Source organism: Macaca thibetana, chromosome X (genome assembly GCF_024542745.1).
Source record: "Macaca thibetana thibetana isolate TM-01 chromosome X, ASM2454274v1, whole genome shotgun sequence".
Lineage (NCBI taxonomy): Eukaryota > Metazoa > Chordata > Mammalia > Primates > Cercopithecidae > Macaca > Macaca thibetana.
In genome coordinates, this window is record NC_065598.1 from 126,178,743 (window position 1) to 126,206,521 (window position 27,779).

Consider the following 27,779-nt stretch of genomic DNA (forward strand, 5'->3'; position numbering starts at 1 on the left):
GAATGCTTCTGAACAGTTCCTTTTGCCTTTAGTCTTACAGAGTCCACGCATTTCCAAAGGTACTCAGGTTAGCACCTTATTCCCCCTACCCACTTCAATTAGGTTGTTTAATACACTTACAATAGATTTAGATCTTATTGTTATTCTGCATTCCATTCTGGGATTCCCTGGCTGTCTAAATATTTTTAATTTGCATACATTAAGTTTATTCTTTGTGTTGTAAATTTCTATAGGTTTTGACAGTGCTTAATATCTTGTATTCACTACCACAATATCATAAAGAATAAATTTACCGACCTAGAAATTCCGCTGTGCTTTACCCATTCAACCGTCCTTCCCTCAAAACAATGTAACCTCTGATCTTTTCACTGTCTCTAGTTTTGCCTTTAACTGAATGTCACATAAGTGAAATCATGCAATATGTATTCTTTTCAGACTGACCTCTTGCAGTTAGCAATAGGTATCTAATACTTATTCATGTCTTTTTGTGACTTTATAGCTCTTTTGAAATTACTTTTAAAATCACAATTTTATTGTGTGGATGTATCAGTTTGTTTATTCATTCACACATTGAAGGGCATCTTGATTGCTTTCAATTTTTGGTAGTTATGAATAAAGCAGCTCTAACATTCATGTGTACGTTTTTGTGTGGACATAGCTTTTCAAATCAGTTGGGTAAATACCTAGAAGAATGACTACTGCATTATATAGTGAGGTTTTGTTTAGCTTTGTAAGAAACTGCCAAACTGTCTTCCAAAGAGGCTGTACCATTTTTCATTCTCACCCGCAATGAATGAGAGTTCTTGTACTGCTTACTTGCCAGCAGTTGGTATTGTCAATTTTTTGGATTCTAGCCAATCTAACACATGTGAAGTGGTATTTCGTTTTTGTTTGAATTTGCAATGCTTTAATGACAAATGGTGTTAAGCATCTTATACGCTTATTTGCCATCTGTGTATCTTCTTTGTTGTCTATTCACATCTTTTGTATATTTTCCCCTCTATATTATTTAACATTTTAATGAAACATCACATACACACATATGCAGAAGAAATCATAATTGGCCACGATTTGAACTTCTATATCATAAAAATACCCATGTAACAAGCATGTGAGATCAAGAAAAGAAGATAACTGACACCCCAGAAACTCCCCTGTGTATCCTCACATTTATTGCCCCTTGACATCTAACAGAATAATTTTTTCCTATGTTTTAAACTTTATTAGGAATGGGTTATGCAGTCTATATTTCTTTCTTTTTACTTCTTTCACTCAACATTATGTTTGAAGATACATCAATATTGTTACATGCAGTTTTAGTTTGTTCATACTCATTGCTATATGGTATTCCTTTATATAAATTTGTTGATCAATTCTGCTGTTGTTAGATATTTGTGTAGTTTGAAGCTATTATAAAGAGTACTACTATGAATATTCTTGTCCATTTCTGTTTGTGCACATATATACATATTTCTATTTGGTGTATATCTAGGAAGGAATTGTTAGATTATAGAGTAGGCATATATGCAGCTTTAGTAGATACTGCTGAACAATAGTTCAGAATGGTTGTATGAATTTACACTTCCACTAGTGTAAAAGAGTTCTAGTTTCTCCACAGTCTTGGAAACACTTAGTATTGTCAGGCTTTTTAATTTTAGGCAATTTGGTGGGTGTTCACTTATTATGGTTTTAACTTTTATTTTTCTGATAACTAATAAAGCTACTCATCTTTTCATGTGTTTATTGAACACTCAGGTATACGCTGTTGTGAAATGTCTCTCGATCTTTTGCTCATTTTTCTGTTTGATGGTTGCATTTTTCATATTGATCTGAACTTCATATGTTCTTGATATAATTCTTTTGTTAAATATATGTAATGCAAATATTTTCTCCAATCTATGGATTGACTTTTCACTTTCTTAATAGTATCTTCTCAAAAATGGAAGTTATTACTTTTAATATAATCTAATTTATCAAAATTGTATCTTGTGATTAGCATTTTTTGTGTTCTGCTTTAAAAATACCTTTGCCAACCACAAGATCATGAAGAATTCTCTAATGATTTCCTCTAAAAGCTATATTGTTTGACTTTTTATATGATATGAGAAATGGGTCAATATTCATTTCTAATAGACGGATAGACAATTGGCACAACCACATTTATTGAAAAGACCCTTTCTCCACTATATTGCAAAGTTACCATTGTCCTAATAAGATTACTTTATATGTATGAGTCTATTTCTAGATTCTCTATTCTCTTTCTTGGTATATTTATCAATCCTGGCACACTATATTAATTATTATACTTTTATAATAGGCCTTAACATATGGTAGTGTAACTTTTTTAGCTGCTTCAAATAGGTTTTGTGCTCCCAAATGTAGGTCTAAATTTTGTTTTTCTTTCTTTTCTCAGGCCCCCAATTCAGTGTCTGGCACAAAGTAAGGTCAGAGTAAATAATCTAGCCTTCTTTTTACCACCACACTTTTGGAGTAAGTGATTTATATCTACTTCTTTTACTTCCTTACTACCCACCTCTGCCTTAGACACTGTCATTCAACCACTGCATTTCCATGCCAATAGAATGCTGTTTTCCAAGATCGTCATTTGTGGTGAACAATGTTAGTGTTTCAACCAGATCTACTCAGATCTTTCTTTGTGTCTTCTCTGATTTTGGTGAGCATTTGTTCCAGCAATGAGCACTTGCGTTTCTTTTTCAGGTGACTGTTTCTTGGATCTCAGAACTCCTTTGTCCAGAGCCAGAAGTGCCAGGACATTTATGTCCCTCTTGGATCTTAAACAATGAATAATGAATGAGGGAGTATGAAAGTCCCAGCTCTCTTGCCTTACACCAGAACAACTCTGGGACATAATATACTCCAAAGTTCCCCTGTGGAATCCGACTGAAGCTACATTTGGGGGACTTTATCTATTATCATGCTCTTGCATGGCTTCTGCTCCATCCTTGTCTTGCTTCCCCAATCTCCTATCAGTTCTCTTTGGGGGCACTACTTGGTATATGATTTGCATGTTTCTGAGGGCCTGCTTCTGAGGAAACTTACCTAGGATAGTTGACCAAAAATGATCCTAGAAGTGGACTCTAATGATGGAATTCTGGAATTGTATCAGTTGTCAGCTAGAGTGCAACAGTGGCTTCTTGTTGCATTATAATTGCTAAACTTTCATCTGTTGTTAGTTGTAATGGATTCAAATGTAGAAGAAGATGCTGTGCCCCATGTGATATCTTTAGCATTTTGAGACATAGCAGGGAAATGGACTGTGGAATTTGTTGTTTCTGAGCAACACTGATGCATTGAAGGGAGGAAATGACAGCCTCAAGTCAGCTAATTACCAACTTAACCCACTGTGTACAACTTAGAAGACCTCCATAGCAGCGTATAAAGAGACCCTCATCTCCTGCATTGAGAATGAAAACCATAATGAAGACCTGATTTTTATTATTATTATACTTTAAGTTCTGGGATACATGTGTAGAATGTGCAAGTCTTATGTTTAAGTCTATAATCCATCTTAAGTTAATTTTTGTGTAAGGTGTAAGGAAGAGGTTCAGTTTCGATTTTCTGCATATGGCTACCCAGTTTTCCCAGCACCATTTATTAAACAGGGAATCCTTTCCCCATTGCTTGTTTTTGTCAGGTTTGTCAAAGATCAGATGGTTGTAGATGTGTGACATTATTTCTGAGACCTGTGTTCTGTTCCATTGATCTATATATCTGTTTTGGTATCAGTGCTCTGCTTTTATGGTTACTTGTAGCCTGTAGAAGTCAGGTAGCATGATGCCTCCAGCTTTGTTCTTTTTGCTTAGGATTGTCTTGGCTATACGGGTTCTTTTTTGGTTCCATATGAAATTTAAAGTAGTTTTTTCTAATTCTGTAAAGAAAGTCAATGATAGCTTGATGGGGATAGAATTGAATCTATAAATTACTTTGGGCAATATGGCCATTTTCACAATATTGATTGTTCCTATCCATGAGCATGGAATGTTTTTCCATTTGTTTGTGTCATCTCTGATTTCCTTGAGCAGTGGTTTGTAGTTCTCCTTGAAGAGGTCCTTCATAGCCCTTGAAGTTGTATTCCTAGGTATTTTATTCTCTTTGTAGCAATTGTGAATGGGAGTTCACTCATGATTTGACTCTCTGTTTGTCTACTACTGGTGTATAGCAATGCTTGTGATTTTTGCACATTGATTTTGTATCCTGAGACTTTGCTGAAGTTGTTTATCAGCTTAAGGAGATTTTGGGCTGAGATGATTGGATTTTCTAAATATATAATCATGTCATCTGCAAACAGAGATGATTTCACTTCCTCTTTTCCTATTTGAATACACTTTATTTCTTTTGCTTGCCAGATTTCCCTGGCCAGAACTTCCAATACTATGTTGAATAGGAGTGGCGAGAGAGAGCATCCTTGTCTTCTGCCAGTTTTCAAAGGGAATGCTTCCAGCTTTTGCCCATTCAGTATGATATTGTCTGTTGGTTTGTCATAAATAGCTCTTATTATTTTGAGATATATTCCATCAATAGCTACTTTATTGAGAGATTTTAGCATGAAGGGATGTTGAATGTTATTGAAGGCCTTTTCTGCATCTATTGAGATAATAATGTGTTTTTTGTCATTGGTTCTGTTTATGTGATGGATTATGTTTATTGATTTGTGTATGTTGAACCAGCCTTGCATCCCAGGGATGAAGCCAACTTGATCGTGGTGGATAAGCTTTTTGATGTGCGCTGGATTTGGTTCGCTAGTGTTTTATTGAGGATTTTCACATCTGTGTTTATCAGGGATACTGGCCTGAAATTTTCTTCTTTTTGTTGTGTCTCTGCCAGGTTTTGATATCAGCATGATGCTGGCCTCATAGAATGAGTTAGGGAGGAGTCCCTCTTTTTCTATTGTTTGGAATAATTTCATAAGGAATTCATCTTTGTACCTCTGGTAGAATTTGGCTGTGAAACCATCGGTCCTGGGCTTTTTTTGGTTGGTAGGCTATTAATTACTGCCTCAATTTCGGAACTTGTTATTAATCTATTTGGGGTTTCGATTCGACTTCTTCCTGGTTTAGTCTTAGGAGGGTGTATGTGTCCAGGAATTCATCCATTTCTTCTAGATTTTCCAGTTTATTTGCATAGAGGTGTTTATACTATTCTCTGATGGTAGTTTGCATTTCTGTGGGATCAGTCATGATATCCCCTTTATCATTTTTTATTGTGTCTATTTGATTCTTCTCTCTTTTCTTCTTCATTAGTCTTGCTAGCAGTCTATCTATTTTGTTGATCTTTTCAAAAAACCAGCTCCTGGATTCATTGGTTTTTGAAGGGTTTTTCGTTTCTCTATCTCCTTCAGTTCTGCTCTGATCTTAGTTATTTCTTGTCTTCTGTTAGCTTTTGAATTTGTTTGCTCCTGCTTCTCTAGTTCTTTTAATTGTGATGTGAGGATGTTGATTTTAGATCTTTCCTGCTTTCTGCTGTGGGCATTTAGTGCTATACATTTTCCTCTAAACACTGCTTTAGCTGTGTCCCAGAGATTCTGGTACATTGGGTCTTTGTTCTCATTGGTTTCAAGGAACTTATTTATTCCCGCCTTAATTTCGTTATTTACCCAGTAGTCATTCAGGAGCAGGTTGTTCAATTTCCATGTAGTTGTGTGATTTTGAGTGAGTTTCCTTAATCCTGAGTTCTAATTTGATTGCACTGTGGTCTGAGATACTGTTTGTTATGATTTCCATTCTTTTGCATTTGCTGAGGAGTGTTTTAGTTCCAATTATGTGGTCAGTTTTAGAATAAGTGTGATGTGGTGCTGAGAAGAATGTATATGCTGTTGATTTGGGGTGGGGTGTTCTGTAGATGTCTATTAGGTCCTCTTGGTCCAGAGCTGAGTTCAAGTCCTGAATATCCTTGTTAATGTTCTGTCTCGTTGATCTGTCTAATATTGACAGTGGGGTGTTAAAGTCTCCCACTATTATTGTTTGGGAGTCTGAGTCTCTTTGTAGGTCTCCAAGAACTTGCTTTATGAATCTGGATGTTCCTGTGTTGGGTGCATATATATTTAAGATAGTTAGCTATTCTTGTTGCATTGATCCCTTTACCAATATGTAATGCCCTTCTTTGTCTTTTTTGCTCTTTGTTGGCTTAAAACTTGTTTTATCAGAGACTAGGATTGCAACCCCTGCTTTTTTTGCTTTCCATTTGCATGGTAAATATTCCTCTATTTCTTTATTTTGAGTCTATGTGTGTCTTTGTACGTGAGATGGGTCTCCTGAATACAGCACACAGATGGGTCTTGACTCGTTATCTAATTTGTCAGTTGGTGTCTTTTAATTGTGACTTTTAGCCTGTTTACACTTAAGGTTAATATTATGATTGTTATGTGTGAATTTGATCCTGTCATTATGATGCTAGCTGGTTATTTCACCCGTTAGCTGATGCAGTTTCTTCACAGTGTTGATGGTATTTACAATTTGGTATGTTTTTGCAGTGACTGATACCACTTTTTCCTTTCCATAATTAGTGCTTCCTTCAGGAGCTCTTGTAAGGCAGGGCTGTGGTGACAATATCTCTCAGCATTTGCTTGTCTGTAAAGGATTTTATTTCTCCTTCACTTATAAAGCTTAGTTTGGCTGGATATGAAATTCTGGGTTGAAAATTCTTTTTTTTAAGAATGCTGAATATTGGCCTCCACTCTCTTCTGGCTTGTAGGGTTTCTGCAGAGAGATCCACTGTTAGTCTGATGGGCTTCCTTTTGTGGGTAACCCGACCTTTCTTTCTGGCTGCCCTTAACATTTTTTCCTTCATTTCAACTTTGGTGAATCTGACAATTTTGTGTCTTGGGGTTGCTCTTCTCAAGGAGTATCTTTGTGGTGTTCTCTGCATTTCCTGAATTTGAATGTTTGCCTCTCTTGCTAGGTTGGGGAAGTTCTCCTGGATAATATCCTGAAGAGTGTTTTCCAACTTGGTTCCATTCCCCCCGTCACTTTCAGGTACACCAATCAAATGTAGGTTTGGTCTTTTCATATAGTCCCTTATTTCTCATAGGTTTTGTTCATTCCTTTTCATTCTTTTTTCTCTAATCTTGTCTTCATACTTTGTTTCATTAAGTTGATCTTCAGTCTCTGATATCCTTTCCTCCACTTGATCAATTTGGCTATTGATACTTGTGTATGTTTCATGAAGTTCTCGTGCTGTATTTTCAGCTCCATCAGGTCATTTATGTTCTTCTCTAAACTGGATATTCCAGTTAGCAATTCCTCCAACCATTTTTCAAGGTTTTTAGCTTCCTTGCATTGAATTAGTACATGCTCCTTTAGTTCGGAGGAGTTTGTTATTACCCACCCTACTTCTGTCAATTTGTCAAACTCATTCTCTGTCCAGTTTTGTTTCCTTGCTGGCAAGGAGCTGTGATCTTCTGGAGCAGAAGAGGCGTTCTGATTTTTTGAATTTTCAGCCTTTTTGTGCTTGTTTTTTCTCATCTTCTTGGAATTATCTACCTTTGGTCTTTGATGTTGATGATCTTCAGATGGGGTTTTAGTGTGGACGTCCTTTTTGTTGATGTTGATACTATTCCTTTCTGTTTGTTAGTTTTTCTTCTAACAGTCAGGCCCCTCTGCTGCAGGTCTGCAGGAGTTTGCTGGGAATCCATCCAGATCCTGTTTGCCTGAGTATCACCTGCAGAGGCTGCAGAAATGCAAAGATTGCTGCCTCTTCCTTCCTCTGGAAACTTTGTCTCAGAGGGGCACCTGCCAGATGTCAGCCAGAGCTCTCCTGTATGAGGTGTCTGTCAACCCCTGCTGGGAAGTATCTCCCAGTCGGGAGGCATGGGGGTCAGGGACCCACTTGAGGAGGCAGTCTGTTCCTTATTAGGGCTCAAACGCTGTGCTGGGAGTTCTGCTGCTCTCTTCAGAGCTGGCAGGCAGGAAAATTTAAGTCTGCTGAAGCTGTGCCCACAGCTGCCCCTTCCCCTAGGTGCTCTGTCCCAGGGAGATGGGAGTTTTATCTACAAGCTCCTGAGTGGGGCTGCTGTCTTTCTTTCAGAGATGCCCTGCCCAGAGAAGAGAAATCTAGAGAGGCAGTCTGACTACAGTGGCTTTTCCAAGCTGCAGTGGGCTCCACCCAGTTCGAACTTCTTGGTGGCTTTGTTTACACTGTGAGGGAAAAACCGTCTACTCAAGTCTCAGTAATGGTCGATGTCCCTCCCCCCACCAAGCTCGAGTGTCCCTGTTTGACTTCAGACTGCTGTGCTGGCAGCAAAAATTTTGAGCCGGTGGATCTTAGCTTGCTGGGCTCCATGGGGGTAGGATCCACTGAGCTAGACCACTTGGCTCCCTGGCTTCAGCTCCCTTTGCAGGGGAGTGAACAGTTCTCTCGCTGGTGTTCCAGTTGCCACTGGGGTATGAAAACAAACAAACAAACAAACTCCTGCAGCTAGCTCGGTTTCTGCCCAAACAGCTGCCCAGTTTTATGCTTGAAACCCCAAGCCATGGTGATGTAGGCACCCAAGGGAATCTCCTGATCTGCAGGTTGAGAAGACCATGGGAAAAGCATAGTATCTGGGCCGGAATGCACTGTTCCTCATGGCACAGTCCCTCATGGTTTCCCTTGGCTAGGGGAGGGAGTTCCCTGGCCCCTTGTGCTTCCAGAGTGTGATGACGCCCCACCCTGCTTTGTCTCTCTCTCCATGGGCCGCAACCACTGTCTAACAAGTCCCAATGAGAACAGCCAGGTACCTCAGTTGGAAATGCAGAAATCACCCGCCTTTTGCATGGATCTCGCTGTGAGCTGCAGACTAGAGCTGTTCCTATTCGGCCATCTTGCCAGCCACCCTGAAGACCTGATATTTAAAAGTAGGAGGGTGTCAGAAAAGATGAAATTCACAGCCTCCATAAGACCTGTACGCAAAACTTATGACTCTGACAGGGAATGACTCACAATCTGAAACTTGGGATGGGATCATCTAAGTTTACCCATTAACGAAATATGAAACTTTTGTATTCTCGAAAACATTGTGGTCCTGCAATAAATAGTCCATTCCTTATTGCTAGTAGATAACAGCACTCTCCTGTCTGATGTCTAAGTAGAGATTTTAACTGAAGTAGATGCCTTGCAAGCCAACACTTGCCCTTTTCAAGATCTACCCCAACATTTCTTTCTGGCCATTGGACCAATAATTAGGTCAAGTTAGCATGACCAATCTGGGGAAGGTCTAGCTTTACTAACGAGGGAAATGTGTTATTAATCAATGGAGCTACAGAACCTAATAATATGTGTTATCAGGAACTGGGATAACATGCCTGCATATGTATCTTGAAGCTAACTTGATTAAAGAAAAGTGGATAAAGCTGGATAAGAGAAAACACTTTTAAAATTTGTTTCGATATGTGGGCATTTTACTGTGACTGAATATTTAACGTGTCTTGTAAGGGCACCTGGAGCCAAGCCTATTAATTGACATGACTGAGATGACTCCTGGAAATTTGGGGTAAAATATGAATCGCATTAAATGAAATGAGATGCTCAAACTGTTTTGTCAGAGTGTTAAAAAAACGGGGATAAAAATGCTCTCAGAAGTGGGCATGTTAGAATGGATCTATTTCATAAAACCTGAGGTCCCACCAGAGGACTATTTTTCGAAATGCTCAGAGTACACTCCCTTTACTGAGGTGAAAAGAAGTGCAGTAATAAGGGGCAGTTCCAAAATATTTTAGAAGCTCAGAAGTAAATGTTCTCTGTTCTGCTGGGCTGGAGCTGACTGTAGGAGATTAGGCTATAGAATTGAGCTTTCTAGTTTCAATGGAAATGATAAGATTCCAGAAGAACAGAGGTCAGATGGCAGCACATAATCACCAGAAACCAGGTGAACACAATTATTGTAATGGTCAAATGGCAACCAAAGGGTCCTGTCATGCAGGAATATATGGTGATGACTAATAGATTATGGTGTTCCTAGAAGCAAGATACACAGTTGGCTAATGAGAGTACTGCTTGCTTGACATATATCATTTAAAATCATACGTGGATGAATAGAAGTTGATCTACACTATCCCAATGAAGGGTCAAAATATTTTGCCTGGTTTTCATAGTTGAGCCAGTTGTTAGCCTCAGAAGTCATCAATTGAAAGAGAAATTGAGTACCCCTGAAGAAAGATCTTGCAATGCAAAAGCAAGCATATACAGTACTGATTCTATCAGTCCTTTGTCAAAAGGGACTTATTAACATTTATAAATAAAAGCGAACACTAAGGAAAAGGGGATTGCCCATATATTTTGAGGGCTGTTGGATACAGAGTTTGAGCAGATGCTGATATTAAGGAATCTAAAGCACAATAACATCCACCCCCAACACTAAAATAGGTCCTTGTGGAATTCAGTTTTTGCCTAGGTCCATTTTACAGTGGGTCCAATGGGTCCATAGACACACTCAGTGGGAATTTCTAATTGCTTAAGTAGAAAGACATACTTAGCAGGTGGAAGAAGCCTGACTTTTGGTTCCAAGACCCATGAATTAAGAACTATTATGGTAGAAAATCACACATGAACATTATGAAAGTGGTACCTTCCCCAGGCCAAGGTGGTAAATAAAAAACATTACCACATTTTAAGTGGAATGGTAGAGATTAGTGACAATCCCAAAGACTTAGGTGAAGCAGGGCTGATAATCCACATTATGTTTTCATTCACCGTGAAAAAAAAACCAGGTGTACCATGGTAGATTATGATGAACTAACATAAACTTAAACAAGTAATAGTCATGACTAAAGCTTGTATGCCAGATATGGTATTTTTACTATAATGGATTATTATCAATGCAGCCTCTGGTATTGGTAAGTGGATTTGATGTGGCTAAAAGATTTGTTTAAATCTTCATCTGGAAAGAGGATGAGAAGGTGTTCATATTCACCCAAATAGGCAGTAGTATACCTTCATGCTTTTGATTCAGGTCTATTTTAACTCTCCTGCTGTTTGTCATAATATAGTACAAAGAGAACATGATAGTCTGAAAATTCTATAGGATATCATGATGGTCTACTATATCAATAACATCAATTTAATTGGCTCTGATAAAGAGAAAGTGGCAAGTACTCTGGATTCGCGAGCTCCAGAGGGTAGAAAATAAACCTTATAAGGATGCAGAGACTTGTCACATTGGTGAAATTTTGAAGGATTCACCTATGTTTCTTTGAATGGCAAAAATGACAATTACTTTTGCCCCAACATAATATTTGGGTCATGTCAGTATGTCCTTTCCATGAAAAGGGCACTTTATTACGCCTTGACTTGCCTACTATTGAGAGTGTAGCGCAGTGCTTGGTAGGTCTTTTTGGATCTTGGGGACTGCATATACTGCAATTGGGAATACTAGCCTGACTCATTTTTGAGATTACTTTGAAATCTTCCAGTTTTAATTTGGATTATAAACAAGAAAGGGCATTGAGGAATATCCAGGCTACAGTACAAGTGGCACAACTATTTGAGATAAACAACTTGGCAAATTTCATGAAGCTAAGGATATTTGCAGTAGATACAGATGCCAGATGGAGTCTTGGGTGAATCCCAACAGAAGAGTTGAGGCATAAATCCCTAGGGTTTTGAAGCAAGTCATACTTTCTGCAGCAAAGAAAGAGACACATTTCAAAAAGAAGCTCCAGATGTGCTATTAGGTCCTGGTAGAGAATGAGTGATTGTCCATGGGACATCAACTGACTATGCATCCAGAGCTTGTACATAAACTGGGTTCTGTCAGACACAGTAGGTCACAAGTTGGTCAGTCACAGCAGCAATTCATGGTATATATGGAATTAGATCTGACTATGTCCAGTGGGTATGAGTGAGTTACATGAACGAGTGGCCCAGTTTTCATTGTTCCAATAAGGCCTAGCTCTTTCTCAGCTCACACCTATGGGTTCGTGGGGGCATTCTCTATGACCAGTTGACAGAGGCAGCTCAACTACATCCTCACTCAGAGGCAACTCTAAAAATGCAGCAGTAAGTGAAGTTTTTCAAGTATGCAAAGCTGGTCAATCATCCACTCTGGGCGAAGACATAAGTGGCTCTTGGTAGTCATACATGAACTTCTGGACAGTGGTAAATAGTTTGTCTGATTGGGCAAGGCCTTAGGAGAAGCAGGATTGAATGACTAAGGCAAAGAAGAGGCATATGGTTGAACCTATAGGGGTTGGCACCAAATGTGAGGATCTTTACATCTCACAGTAATGCCCGTGAAAGATCATCCACAAAAGAAAATGTACTAAACAACGGGTCAACAGAATTATTCGTTCAGTAGATGTCAGCATCTGTGTTTGTCATACAAGCACTTACATGATATATCTATGAATGCAGTAATCATAATATAAGAGACAGAGGCTATGTATTGGACTAACATTTGGGCTTCCTTTCACCAGAGCTGATTAGCTACTATCACTTAGAATCTTGAATAAATATCTTTTTGATCTTTCAGCACTGGAGACCAATGCTAAATCCTCAATATGGTACTGTTTCTCAAAGAGGAAAAACCAACCACTTGATGGAAAGTTGATTTCATCTTGCTTCAGGAGGGACAATGATTTATCAGAACTTTGATTTACTGGTATTCTGGGTGTGGATTTGTCTTTTCTACCTGCAGCACTTCAGCCAACTGTACTATCTATATTCTTATAGAAAATCTGACTTACTGACATGAGATTCTACCTAATATTATCTCACATTAATTGATTCACTTTATATCAAAGCAGTCATAACAATAATTTTATAACCATGGGATCCACTGGTTCTACAATATACCACATTACCCAGAAGCTGCCAGCCTAGTAGAGTACTGACATGGTCTCTTAAAGGCACAGATAAGGCAGTATCTTAGAAATGATGCCTGTGATTTGAGGGCTTTGTTCTTCATGAGGCAATGTATGTTTTAAACCAGCAGTCATTATATGACAGTCTACCATAAATAGGTAGAATACACAGACCTGGCAGAAAACGAGTGGACATTGGAGTGACCCCATTCACCATCATTCCCAGGGGCTCATTTGAAAACTTTTTAAGTTCTGTAGTTCTAGATGTCCTGGTTTCCCGAGAGTAGATGCTTCCGCTAAGGGACACTATAAGATTCCTGCTAAACTTAAAGTTATGGCTGCCACCTAGTAATTTGGGGTTTCTTGTGCCACTAGAGCAGCAGGTAAAGAAAGGAGTTAACATACTGGCAAAGCTAATTGGCCTTGATCATAATGAGCAGATAGGGTTGTTTCTCCCATATACATTTTTAACTGTGAATGAACAATGGTCCTGGGAGGAAGGGGCTGGAGAACAGGAAAGTCAGTCATCTTTCTGCCATGTACAGCCTCCCAGGCATCTTGAGCACCTTAGGACTGATTCTATCTCCACAACAATGAGCTCAAAATGTAGCAAGAAGAGAAGACATTTCCAAGGTGACCCAGGCCCATACATCACCTGGAGAAGGCATCAGCATTCCCAATCATGACGAGGCCTGCAGATTGGCTCCACTCTTAGGAAAAGAAGGAAATGTATTCATTAACTATAGGCTAAGAGGGAATATGGCAACAGGGATCTGAAAGTCAGGAAATGATGCCCATAAGTGGAATTGGATTACTTATTCAAAAGCTAAATCAAAAAAGTTGTTCAGTGCTGGCTGAAAGGGTAATTCTGGGACTTGCAAGGATTTGACTCCATCAGCCAGAGACGGGATAAGCTTGCTACATCAGAGGGCCTATCCAAGGATCTATTTGGCATATTTTCATTTCTATGCCCGATCATTTGACACTGAGTATCCCTCACATTATCCTACACTTATTCAAAGTTTCTCATTTGCTGAGTGTCCACAGTGTTCCAGGCACTGTGCCAAATTCAAGTAGTGGTGGGACTGAGGGAGGGGCATTGGGTGCTGGGATAAGATACAAAGTTGAATTAGCCAGGGTACCTTCCCTTGAGTAGACTGAGTGAGATCTAGCAGGACAGACAGAACATTGATCGAAAGTAGTATGAAAGGTGATAATACAGAAGTCTAAACACAATGCCATGGGACTCCAAGGGAAGAATAAGTTGTTCAGCTGTCTGAAAGTCAAGGAAGTATTCACAAAGGAGCAGACACTCGAGTGAAGGCTTAAATGATAAGTAGAAGTTTGCTAAGCTGAGGAGAGGAGGAAAGTCATTCTGGGCAGAGGGAAGAAAGGCACAAAAATAAGAAAAAGGCCAGATTTCTGTGAAATGGTGAGTGAGCCTTTGTGGGGATCAGATCCATTACAAACAGTTGTGCAAGTTTTTCTCTGTATAAGAGTGCCTGGCTAAAAGATCCCCCCTTGCATTCTGCTTGGTATATCAGACTCTCTGGTAAGGAGCTGTGTCTTCCTAAAGAAAGGGTCTTATTCTACAAACTGTTGTTATCAGAGGTCCACTATTTTCCTTTTGTCTTGGAGTTTCATCCCAGGGTACTATAGAGAATAATCCCCTCAAGGTATTCTCAGCCCCAAAGCAGATACCAGTGGCAGATTTTTCCTGTGAATCTCTGCCAGGTCCTAGAGTTGATGGCCCTTGCTTTATGCTAGAAATCTTGAGACATTCGGGGGAAGGAAAAACTGGAGATGGCCTCTTCCAGAGGCTTCTTGTGGCTTTGGAGAACATGGTGCCCAAGAAGTTCAGGGATACAGGGGAGTCAAGGAGGGGGCAGGAGAGAGGCAGTTGGTAGCTAATGAAAACAAGAATAGCTCCAACCATGGACCTCAAATACATTTAATATCTAATTAGACTCAACTAACAACACCTATTTCCTCCCACGACTAAGCACAAACACACAGACACACACGCTCTCTCTCTCTCTCTCTCCACGCCCCCCCCCCCACATTATCCTAAGGAAGAAAAGGAAAAGGAGGCAGAACTATAAGCTGATGCCCTATCACCCAATAACCTAAAGCTGTAAGTCAGAAAATAAGTCATAGTAGGAATATAAAACTCCTTCTTGCTTTCCCTCACCCATCCTAACACTTTCCTCAGGTTTTTAGCAGATTTGCCCTAGCAGCACCAGGGCTGGCTGCCAGATATCAAAGCTTGATGTGTCCACTGTAGCTATTGCCCACTCCACTCCAGATGTCTCAACTTGTTATTGATATTTTATTACCAATACTCCCAACTTGGAGGCAAGGTGACTTTGTGCCTCTTTACATCTTTGTAGAGACTCCTCAGCACTCCACATCTCAATTTCTGTGACCTCGATCAGCACAGAGTCTGTTTCTTCATCTCTTAAACAGTAACAATAATAATATCTATCTCAGTGGATTATTTGTAAGGATTAACTGAGATGTTTTGGGCAAGGCACCCAACACAGTGCCTGGCACATAGTACAAACCCACTAAATATTATTAATTAGTGTCTGTCTCACACAGGTGCAGTTCAGTCACACAGTTAATAAAAGACTGAGTGGGGACTTGAACCAAAGTTTTATGATTTGGTCCAATTTATTAGTTTATGGATCTATCCACTTACCCTGAAAGGGAACTTTTGGGTTTTTCCAATTTACTTTCTGAGTATCTACTGTGTGTAAGTAACTGGGGCTCAGCACTGTAAATACCAAAATGAACAAGACTTTATTCCTGCCTTTGAGAAGTTGATAGTCTCATCGGGGAGAATGGTGACCAAATAGTTACAATGCAAAGAGGTAGTCTTGTCACAGTTGGATGCAGGATTCTGTGGAAGCATAAATCAGAGGCAACTGGTTCAAAGTAGGAATAAAGGGAAGAATTTCTGCGTGAGATGTCACCTGAGGTGAGTTTTGGCAGATGAGTGGATGCTGGTGTTATGAGAAGGAGAGGCATGGGTGTGGGGCTGATAGGAGTTATGGGTGGGAGTCCACGTCCAGCCTAAGGTGCCTGAGCAAGTAAGATCCTAGTGTGCAGGGTACATTAGGGCTGAAGCACGAGGGATAGGGATGAAGCTAGAGAGTTTGGCAGGAACCAAGTCACAAGAGTTTGTAGACTCCAGATTATGGGACTTTTTTTCTTGAGAGTAATAGGGAGAATTGACTGATTTTAAAATGGACAATGATATATTTGGATGTGATGTTGTAAAAGGACTAGGGCAGGCACATCAGATAAGAGATTTTTGCAGTAGTTGAGGCTAGAAATGAAGTTGGCTTACACCAGAGTAGTAGTAGTGGAGATGGAGGATATATATGTGATAGAAGATATATTTGGGAGATACAGAATGGACAGGACATGATAGGACTCACTGATGGATGAAGGGTGAGGGCAAAAACCAAAATCCGGGGTTACTGTAAGGATTTTGGCCTAAGGAACTGGGTAAATGATGTGGCAGCAAGTAAGACTAGGAACATGGATGAAATTTTTTCCTACTCTCTCATTTTTGCACATAAGAAAACTGAGTCCCTCAGAGGAGAAGCAGTATGCTCAAGGTTGCACAAAAAATTAGAAACAAGTTGGGGGTGTGGGACACAGAATTCATTTTTATTTAGCTTTTGTCCAGCACATTTTACACTGCACCAAAATGTTCCTCAGCTCAGCAGTCTTTGTACATTGGTAAGAGATAAATGAATCAAATTAACATCAGAAGCTCAGTATCAAAGCAGGGAGGGTAGATGCTTAGGTCATAAATCTACAGTTTTGTTAACATGACTCACATTAAAGAGAATTTATTCACCAGGCATTGATTTTTTTTTCTTTTAGCATCGGACTTACAATGAGTGATTTCATATTTAGCAAAACACACTACTCCTGGTAATTAATGAGACAAGAATCACAGCCTAGTCAGGAGGAGATGTGGTTTCCAACCACGATGTAAGGTCTGGTTGAAAAAGGAGAGATAGCTTTTGTACTCTAAGGAGTCAGTCTTCAGCAACCCCCAGTCTGGAGAAGGAAATAGCTATTCATCCAAGTTATATCTATTGAGGGCCCCACTGTGTTCCAGGCACTGTTCTAAGCATTTAGGATATGCTGATGAGCTAAATAGACATAGGTAGCTGATTTAATTGAGCTTACATTTTAGTGAAGGAGAAAGACAATAAACAGTAAATGCCTTATGTAAGTAAAACATATAGTGTGTTTGATAAAGATAAATGCTAAGGAAAAATATGAAATGAAAAATATAAAGCATGTGTTATGAATTGAATTGTGTCCCTCAAAAATTCATATGTTGAAGTTCCAATTTCCCGTACTTCAGATTCTGACTATATTTGGAGAGAAAGTCTTCAAAAATTAATTTAAAGGGAGGTCATTGGGGGCAGGCCTAATCCAATATGACTGGTGTCCTTATAAGTAAAGAGAAATTGAACATGAACATGTACACAAGAAGACCATATGAAAACACAGGGAGAGGAGAGTCATCTACAATGCAAGGAGACAGGTCTCAGAAGAAACCAACCTATTTGATATCAAACTTTCAGTCTCCAGAACTGTGAGAAAATAAACTTTCATAGTCTTAACTGCATAGTTTGTAACACTTTGTTATGGCAGTCCTAGCAAACTAACATATGAGAGGGGGATGGGGAGTGCTGGGGTGGGACTAGGGCTGCAGTTTTGCCTAGAAACGTAAGATGAAATACGAGCAAAAAATATGGAGGAAATGAAGGCGCATCACACAGAGATATTCGGGTAAGTGTGTCTGAGGCAGAGGAGACAGCAAGTACAAAGGCCCTGAGGTGGGAGTGTGCCTGGTGAGTTTTAGGAACAGCAAAGAAGGTCAGCATGGCTAAAGCAGAGTGATTAAGGCAGAAATTAGGAGGAGATGAGGTCACAAAGTTGATATATGATGGGCCAGATCATGTAGGACCTTTTAGGTTATTGTATGAAAGTTTACTCTCAGTGAAATTAAGATCAAGCCACTAAGGAAAATGGTTTGTTGGTTCCTCAGTGAATTAAAGATACACTTACCAAATGACCCAGAGATTCTACTCTTAGATGTATATCCAAAAGAACTGAAAATAGATGCTTGTACATGGATGCTCATAGCAGCATAACTTGCAGTAGCCAAAAGGTGGAAACAACCCAAAGGTCTAACAAAAGATAACTGGATAAATAAAATGTAGTATATCCATACAATGGAATATTATTTCACCATAAAAAGAAATGAAGCTCATTCCTATACATTGTAGGACTGCTACAATATGGATAAACCTTGAAAATATCATACTAAATGAAAGGAACCAGTCACAAAAGGCTACATATCATGTAGTTCCATTTATATGAAATGTTTCGAACAGGCAAATCCATGGTGGCAGAAAGATTAGTGAATGTCAGGGCCTGGGTAGAATGGGGAATGGGGAGTGATTGCTTAATGGGAATGGATTTTCCTTTCAGGGCAATGAAAATGTTCCGGAACTAGATGATGGTGATGATGGCATAATATTGTGAATTTACTAAAATTTACTAATGGTAAATTTTATGTTACATGTATTTTACCATGTATTAATTAGTCAGGATTCTCCAGAGAAACAGAACCAATTAGAGAGAGAGCGAGAGTAGAAACTGGCTCACTCAATTGTAGAGGCTGGAAGTCTCACAATCTACCATCTGCAAGCTGGAGAACCAGGAAAGTCAGTGATGCAAGTCAGTCTGAGTCTGAAGGCCTGAGAACTAGGAGCACTGATGTCTGAGGACAGGAGAAGATGGATGTCCTAGATCAAACAGGAAGTAAATTCACACGTTCTTTGCCTTTTTGTTCTAGTCAGGCTTTCGATGGATTGGTGTAAAGTGATTGCTGAAAGTGATCTCTTTTCAGTCTATCAATTCAAATGTCAATCTCTTCTGGAAACATCATCATAGACACACCCAGAAATAATGTTTGACAAACTATCCGGGCATCCCTTAGCCCAATCAAGTTGATACACAAAATTAACCATCACATACCACAGTAAAAATATTCATATCCAAAGTACTGTTTTGAACAGAGGAGTAAAATGATTTGGTCTATATATTTTTAAATAAAAGATCATTTTACCTGCTCTGTTAAGAATGAACTGATAGGCAACAATAGAAGCAGGGCTGTCAATCAGAGGCTGTTTCAACATAAAATGGAAAGTTGTGGCTTAAATTAGAATGGTAGTGGTGGAGGTGGTGAGAAATGATCGTATACTGGGGATATGCTGAACATAGAGACAGCAGTTTTTCCTAACAGATTAGATGTGGTTGCGAGAGAAAAAGAAGAGTCAAGGATGACTTTAAGGTTTTGACTTGACCAAGTGGAAAAATAAAGTTGCCATCAACTGAAGAAGGGATATTTTTGAAGAGAAAGGTCAGTAGGTGTTTGTTTGCTTGTTTTTTGATGGACATGCCAAGTTTGAAATTTCTATTAGACATCTAAATGTATATGTTGATTAAATAAGGGATGAAGGGTTCTGGAACTTAGTGGAAAGGTCTGGGAAGGAGATACTAATTTGGAAGTTTTCAGCATGTAGATGATATTTAAAGCCTTTAGACTTGATAAGATTATAAGCGATGGTTCTCCCATGCTATATAGGCTGTTCAGACTCTCACCTTGTGGAATCTTAATTCTGATAGGGGAAACATAATTTCTTTGCTCTAAAAAACTCTCAATTTTTAGGAAGATATGGTCAACTGTTTCCTTGTCTGTGCAGAGAAACTGTTGGTACTCTGATGTGTCCCCAGCATGACAGAAAAGCCATTGTCTCCTTACTCTAAAGATCTCCCAATTTTATTAGGGAGACATTGCCCACCTACTCTAAGTAACCCCGGGTTGAGGAGAAAGACATTGTTTCTCAGTAGGGAACCTCCACAAGTCTGATGAAGAAAGCATGGCCTCTGCTCCAGTCTCCCTAGGGCTTATACCTGCTGCCCCAAGAAGGAGACATATAAAGCACTAGCACAGCCCAGGCAGAAGCACCAGCTCACAGACCTAAAGTTAACAATGAAGAAATCCATACATGTTACAGCCCAAAGCTGAATACCAGCTAATGTCTATGTCTGGGAAGAGCAATTAGAGTTCATTGAGTTGCTGGTAACACCGCCATTCTCAAGGCTAATTATCCTTAATTGGAGTTGTCTACTTTGATAATAAGCATTTAGTTTCCTTCCATTCAATTTAACAATATTCCAGGCACTATGCTAGACACTTTGGGGAATACCATACTTTAAAGAGCTTGATGTTTAGGCATGGGATCAGCCTGATATGTAGATAACTCAAACTTAAAGAAGAAGGTAATGAGTGCAGTAGAGAATTATATGCTAGTGTTAGAGCAGAGATTAATTCTGCCTGGGGGTGGGGTGAGTTGGATGGAGGTGTATAGAGGAAACAATATTTGAGCTAGAATTTAGGAGAATGGAATAAAATTTCCACGGGTAGGAGAAAGGCATTCCAGGCAGAGGAAACATCAGCAAGTGATTGGAATCCTACAAATGCAGAGCATAAATAATTATCTATGTACTCACTTGTTTATTTCATTTATCCATTAATTTAGCAAATATTTATTGAGCACCCATTATGTCCCAGGCATCCTCCTAGGTGCTTAAGATATAACAGCAAACAAGGCAAATTCCCTGTACTCAGGGAGTTTACATTCTAGAAGACTGGGATGGATTATAAACAAATAAACAAGCAAATATGTAATTTGTTAGGTAGCAATAAATGTTTTGAAGAAAGATAAAGCATAATAAGGGGTAAAGTGTGATGGGGGAGAGGTTCTGCCATTTTATACAGAGTGATCAGGGAAGTCATCTCTGCTAAGGCGCCAGTTGAATAGAGACTTGAATGTGATGAGGGATTGCATAAAATACAAATCCAATGGAAGAACATTTTATTTAATAGATGGAGAAAATAGCAAGTGGAAATACTTTGTGGCAAGAGTATGTTTTCTATGTTCTAGGATCAAGACCTGAGCAACAAAAAGACTAAAATCACCATTTACCAAAATTGGGAAGCCTGAGATAGGGGCAGCCTTGGAATTTATGGAGGATCTGGAGTTTGGTTTGGAGTGTATTAGCTTTAACATGTTTATTAGATATCCAGGTGTAGGTATCCAACAGGCAATTGGATATATGAATCTGTAGTTTAGGGGAGATATCCAGTCTGGAGCTAAAAACTGGGGAGCTGATGGTACATCAATTATATTTAACACCATGAAACTGGATGACATCATAAAAGAGCGACTAAAGATGGAGTCATGGTCTAAGGACTAAGCGCCAAGGTACTCTAATGTTAAGCATTTGGATCAATGATGAGAAGCCAATGAAAGAGATTTGAAATAAGTCATGAGTAGAGAGTTGGTCCAAAGTGAAAGCAAGAGGTAACGAGGCTCAGAATTACAGCCTGGCATTGGAGATGTAGAAATGGGCCAAGGATTGGGTATGGAAGGCACCAGGGTGGGGATGTGTAAAGGGGAGAGAAGGTCATGGGAGGCCTCCTGAGCATTATTTTGGCTCACAGAACTTGGTAGATAATGGTGCCATTAGCTAATACAGGGAATAGCAGCAGGAAAGAACTAGCTTGAGCAGAGGAAATAAGAGGAGTTGGGGAAATGTTGAGTTCAGTTTGGGATATTTGAGTTTGAGACTTTTGTAAGGCATTCAAGAAGAGACATCAGACTGACATTTGTAAATGCAAGATCTCTAGAACATAAAAGCTGACATTGTTTCTTCAGCCACTAACCACTTTGTGTTTGTCACTCAATTTCGTAACATGGTGTCCACTGATGAGTGAGGGTTGAAGGAGAAAGATACTTAGTAAGGAGGAGATTCAAATTTCTGAATCTACTATGCCACACACTAGGTGTGAGACCTTGGGATAGTCATGCCATCTCTCTGAGCCTAGGTTTCCTCGTTGGTAAATGGAGATAATATTAATACCTCATGGGCTGTTTGGGGGATTAAATGAGATAATGCATGGAAAAAAATCTTGAGAGAAGTAAGTGCATAAAAAATTTTGATTGGGTGAAACTATGAATAAAGCACTAGTTTGAGCACCTCCCAGGAGAACCAGGAAATTCCAGATGGGGAGGTGCAAGTCAGGCAAGGCATATCCGGGACATAAGTGGGAAGTGGGAGTAGAAAATATCTTTCTGGAAGTTCCTGGCATTTCCCTAGAGACTCTAGAAGTTTAAGAGATGGCCTTCAGGAAGGGCTACTGGAAAGTTACCTGCTTGTCTGGGCTTCCTTGCACATGCATAGGGATGCCTCTCTATTGGACAGGCCTGCTCTTGGAATGTCTGTGCCAATTCCTCCAGGAGGGGAGCTGTCTCTGGGGACTAGGTGGGACTCAGAAAAGGAATAAGAGGCCAGGAACTGAGAGCTTGTGGGCTGAGCAGATCTGAAGTGGGTTAGTCATTAGCTGGGCTGGGGCAGGTGGAGATACAGAAAAAGGGAAAGGATAAAAGGAGTATAACATCACAGCAATAATGTAAGAAACAGTGCATGTGTGTGTGATGGGGTGAAGAGGCTGAGTGACAGAGACTGGAAACAGAATGAGAAAGTAATCTGCACTACAGCAGTGCCTGTCAGAGCCTAGCAGAGGGCCTGACACTCAATTATTAGGCAGTGAGTATTTGTTGAATGAATGTATGAATGGAGCAGGGGGAAGGCTGGGAGAAGAGAGAGAGAGAGAGAGACAGACAGAGACAGAGACGGAGACAGAGAATAATATGACTGGTGGAAGAGTGGATCTATGACTGAAATCAATTCGACAAACATTATTGATCCCCTATCACCTGCCAGGTACTGAGAAAATAAGAGGTGGAAAGCACATCACTGAGTCACAAATAGTTTCAGGCCATAACAGGCTGGCGACTGTGTAGAAAGCAATATGGAAAGCAGTCACTGTTCTCAGTTGTCTGAAGTGTCTGCGTGTCCACCAGAAAATCCTTACCCTGCCTGCTTCTGGGGTGATTTAGTGTCCCTGTGCCTACTGTATGTCAAACTCCAGGAAAATCAACAAGCATGTTTTAATATCACTTATCAGTATGTTAAACTGGGAAGAAAACTCATTTGGAATGCCAAGAATTGTCACCTGATTTATGTCTTTTGATTCTTACCAGAATTCTGAAAGGTAGGCATCATGAATCATTCCCATTTTCGATATGACAAACCTGAGGCTCTTAAGAAGAATGGCTTGCTCAAGATCATAGCAGAGCCAGAATTCAAACCCAGTTCTCCTACTTATTGGCCAGTTCTCTGTTCTCTCATCCCTGGCTGCATTCACGAATCCTGTACACATCCAGCCCCAGTACTGCCTCCCAAAGACTGGATAAATGGAAACACACATATCTGAAGTCAGCATATGTTGAACAGAAGCATGTGCTGCACAGGAAGAGTCTTGGCTTTAATATAGATTTTTACATCAGGGACTCTAATATAAAAAGTCTCCCAGTGCAATTCGTTCATTCACTCATTACTCATTCACTCATTTAATCACATATATTCATATATACTTTGAACACAGGCTGATCTCATGCTATGTGTCCCAAATAGTTGTGAGTATAAATAGAAGCCTGAAATGGTGAGTTACATAGAGAAGTTCCCACTCTATTAAGTGATGGGAAAATTAAGGAGAACAATGATAATAGCTAACATTTATCACATGCTTACACTGTTCCAACTACTTCCCATGGTTTAACTTCTTATATCTTCAAAAATAACTGTATAAGGTATAGGTACCATTATTTTCTCCATTTTATGGTTGGAGAATGGAGACCCGGAGAAATTATACAGCTTGCCTAAGGTTACACAGCTAGTTAAGTGGCAGAGCCAGGATTTGAATCCAGCAAGTCTGGCTCCAGAGTTCCCAAAATGACAGTTCCAAGCTGGGATAAGTGCTATGTTTTCTATCCTCTCTTCTCAATCATCCTGACATTCCTCCTCTACTCAAAGGAGATCTCTCTCCCTTTTTGCATCATTCCTTTTGCCAGTCCATGCTTCTGTTTCTTCTGTTACCTTTGCCTGGAGTGACCCTCCACTGCTTTATCCTCCTATCCAAGTTTCTAAACTCATACCATGCTGAAAACATCACTTCCCATGTTGTCAACTTCTTCCTGAAGCTTCACATGAACCCACCTTATCAATGTGAAGTGAGCTCTTTCTCTTTCTCTGTAAAGTATGTAGCACTTACTATGTGCTGCTGCTATTTTTGCTTTTATATTATTACTTGTATACTTATATTTCCTTCCTCTCCCCACTGCCAACTAAACTGCAATTTCCTTAAGAGTTAGGACCATGTCTTGAGTCCTCAAAGTGTTTGGCATGGTGCTAAGGGGTTGTAGGTGCCTGTTTGTACGGAAGTGAATTATCTGATGCTTGGTTTCCCAGATATACATGAGCTTCATGCAATATGTCTTGGTGTATGGGTCTAAGTTACCTGCTTCCTAAAGGGACTTTTCACATCTTCGTTGCAAAGTTGTAGAGGTAGTGTGGAGCATGGGTGTGATGATGCCATAGAAGACAACAACGAATTTGTTTTTACCTTGGAAAATCTGTGAATGAGATTTTAATAGGCTGCAAGAGGACCTGGGGAAGAACAGCAGATAACACAAATGCAGTGACCTCAGTTGAAATCCCGTGGTGTCTAGTCTCCTTAGAATAGCCAATAATATTTCCAGAGGGAGAAGGGATGTTTGACTAGGGACTGTCTAGTGCTTTTGTCATTTCATAACTATCTTGACATTAAAAAACAAATTTCACCTGAAATTCCCCAATAGAGCTGGGATGAGGCAGGACATATATAATGGTTTCCTTGGAAAATATTGGTTATATAGAAGATAGGGAATTCTTGCTTCTGAACACTGGGAATAACCTTCCAGCAGATAGTTTCAAAAATGGGAGTGTGGGAGGTGAGAAACTTTCCTCCCAAGTCATCAAGGAAAGAAAAAAAAAATGCTGCTTCAGAAATCTGGGCACTATTTGAAGAAAGGAGCTATTTTCCCATGTTTGCCACCAAAAACTTTGCACTAGTCTAACCTAGACTTGAGGAACTACAGTTCTATCTGAATGAAGAATGTAGAGGAAAAGCTGCCTCTTCTTTGAACCAATGAAAAACTGCACATTGGTCATGTTCCAGGACTCTAAACCACGCTGCTTTCACCTTTTGCAGCTGATTAAATCAACTGCCCAGGGCCCACCTTGAGCCATTGTCTGCTGGGTTTCTACATCTTTGATGGAGGTAAATGCTTCTACATGAGTTTATCTCAGGCTCTAAAGAGCAAAGATTGGTGAGCAGAGACTAATCTCTTCAAATTCTCTCAACTACCTGAGGCTAAGTTATCTGGGGGATCTGGCTTCCAAAGGAGAAATTAGAACATAATAGGAACCTCTGTGGAAAACATTTGCAGTGACTGAAGGAAGCTAACGTAAAGGTTAAAAATTCCTTCCCGTTTCTCTTCCTTCTGCTATTTAACTCCCTGCAGCCTGTAGCCTCGCAAACTCGTGGACACCCAGTTTACTTATTTTTTTGTGATGGAGAGCTCATTAACATACACATGTGGTACATGTTGGAAAAGCTCTAGCTGTTTCTTGTTACCCTATGGAGCCACACAGAATAAGTTTAAACTTACTTCAAAATGACAACTTTTCAAATATTCAACATAGTTCTTATTGTCCTTCATCACCTAACACCCTGATTATTCAATATCCCCCAACAGATCTACCAAATCTCTACCCTTCTTTCTAATCTATCCTGCAAAAATGTAATCTCTATACAGGGCCCTTTATCCTGTTACTTGCTCCAGAGTCTAAAATGCATTCCATCAGGTCTATTGAGGTATATATAGTAAACTTTACCCATTTTTAGGTTTACAGTTCTGAGTTTCAGAAAACATACAGTCATTTAACCATCACCACATGAATATATGGAATATTCTCATCAACCCGTATCAACCCACGTCTCTACGTGCGCCTTTGTAGTCAGTCCCTCCATCCACCCTCACTCTCACAACCACTAATTTAATTTCTTTCCCTTTTCCTGAAAGTTAGATAACTGGACCTTGGAATATATAGTCTTTTGTGTCCTTCTTTCACATAGCACAATACTTTTGAGAGTCATACATGTTGTGGCACGTTATCAGTAGTTCGCTCCTTTCATTGGTAGTATTGCTCCATTCTGTAAATGTACTACAACGTAATCATCCATTCCACAGTAGATAGAAATTTGGGTTTATCCTGCTTTGTTAGCTATTTTGAGTAAATCTGCTATAAGCATTTTCATATAAGTCTTTGTTGACATATGCTACTATTTCTTTTGGATAAATACATAGGGTTGAGGTGGCTGAATCATAAGTTATTTGTTTAAATTAGTAAGAAACTACTAAACTGTTTTCCAACGGGGCTATACTATTTTCCTTTGCCAACAGCAATGTATATACGTTTTAGTTGCTTTGCAACATCATCAGGTATTGTCAGGAATCTGCTTTGTTTTATTTTTAACATTCTAGAAAATGTGTATTGCTATTTTACTGTGGATTTAATATGAATTTCTCTAAAGAAAAATTATATTGGATATCTTGAAGTGTCTGAAACTTGTCAAGTTTTCTTTGAGTTGTTTGTTTTATTATTATTGAGCTGTGAGAGTTATTTATATATTCTGGATGCAAGTCCTTTATCAGACATGTGTTCTGAAACACATGTGTTTCTGTCTGCCTGTGGCTTGCCTGTTATTTCCTTAACAGTATCATTTGAATAGTAGAGGCTTGGAATGATAAATTCAAATTTATTAAATTTACTTTTGTTATCTGCATTTTTTGTGTCCTTTCTAGGAAATCTTTCCCTAATCCAGATCACATTAAATTTCCCCAGAAGTTTTATATGTTTTGGTTTAACATTTAGAACTATGATCCATTTGGAGTCCGTTTTTAAATATGGTGTAGCGTATAAGTTAAAGCTCATTTTTAGCTTATGGTGGTCCTATTGTTCTAGCATTATTTGCTGAAAATACTATGGTTTCATCGTTACATATTTAGTCACCTTTGTAGAAAATTAGTCGATCATATGTATTTTGGTTCTCTTTCTAAACTCTATTTTGTTTCATTGATCTACCACTTTTTCTTGATATTGTAGCTTTACAGTAAGTCTTGGAAGCAAGCAATGTAAGTCTTCCAATGTTGGTATTTTTCAAAATTGTTTTGGCTATTTTAGACATTATAGCCCAATATAAAACAAGGCCTTTAAAAATTGAAAATCATTTTTAAGGATGATTTCAATCACCATTTTTCTATATAAATCTAAATAGATGGCTGAAAATCATCATGAGACCTATTTTAAAAAAGGGTAATTATCTCCATCACTTCTCCATTTAACAGTCTAATTTGGCCTGTTCTTAAACCTGGAAAGGTTGAATGGAAACTCATAATGGCTTATCTCAGCCATTTTTGGTCCCACCCATTAAAGCCCATGTATTAATTTCATATTATTGCTGTAACAAATTACCATAAATTTAAGGGCTTTAAATACCCAACTCTATTATATTACAACTCTGTAGATCAGAAATCTGACTCGGGTTATTATGTTAATATCAAGGTGTTGACAGAACTGTGTTTCTTTCTAGAATCTCCAGGGGAGAATTTGTTTTCTTGCCCTTTCCAGCCTCTAGAAGCTTCCCTCATTACTTGGTTTGTAACCCCTTTACATCTTAAAAGCTAGCAATGGCCAGTTGAGTCTTTCTTATGTCACATTGCTCTGATGCTGACTTTTCTTCTGCTTCCCTCTTCTACATTTAGGGGCCTTGTATATTTATTTGGGTTCACTGGATAATCCAGAATAATTGTCCTATTTTAAGATCACTGGAATATGAAATTTATATTCCATATGAAACATTAGTTCTCTTTA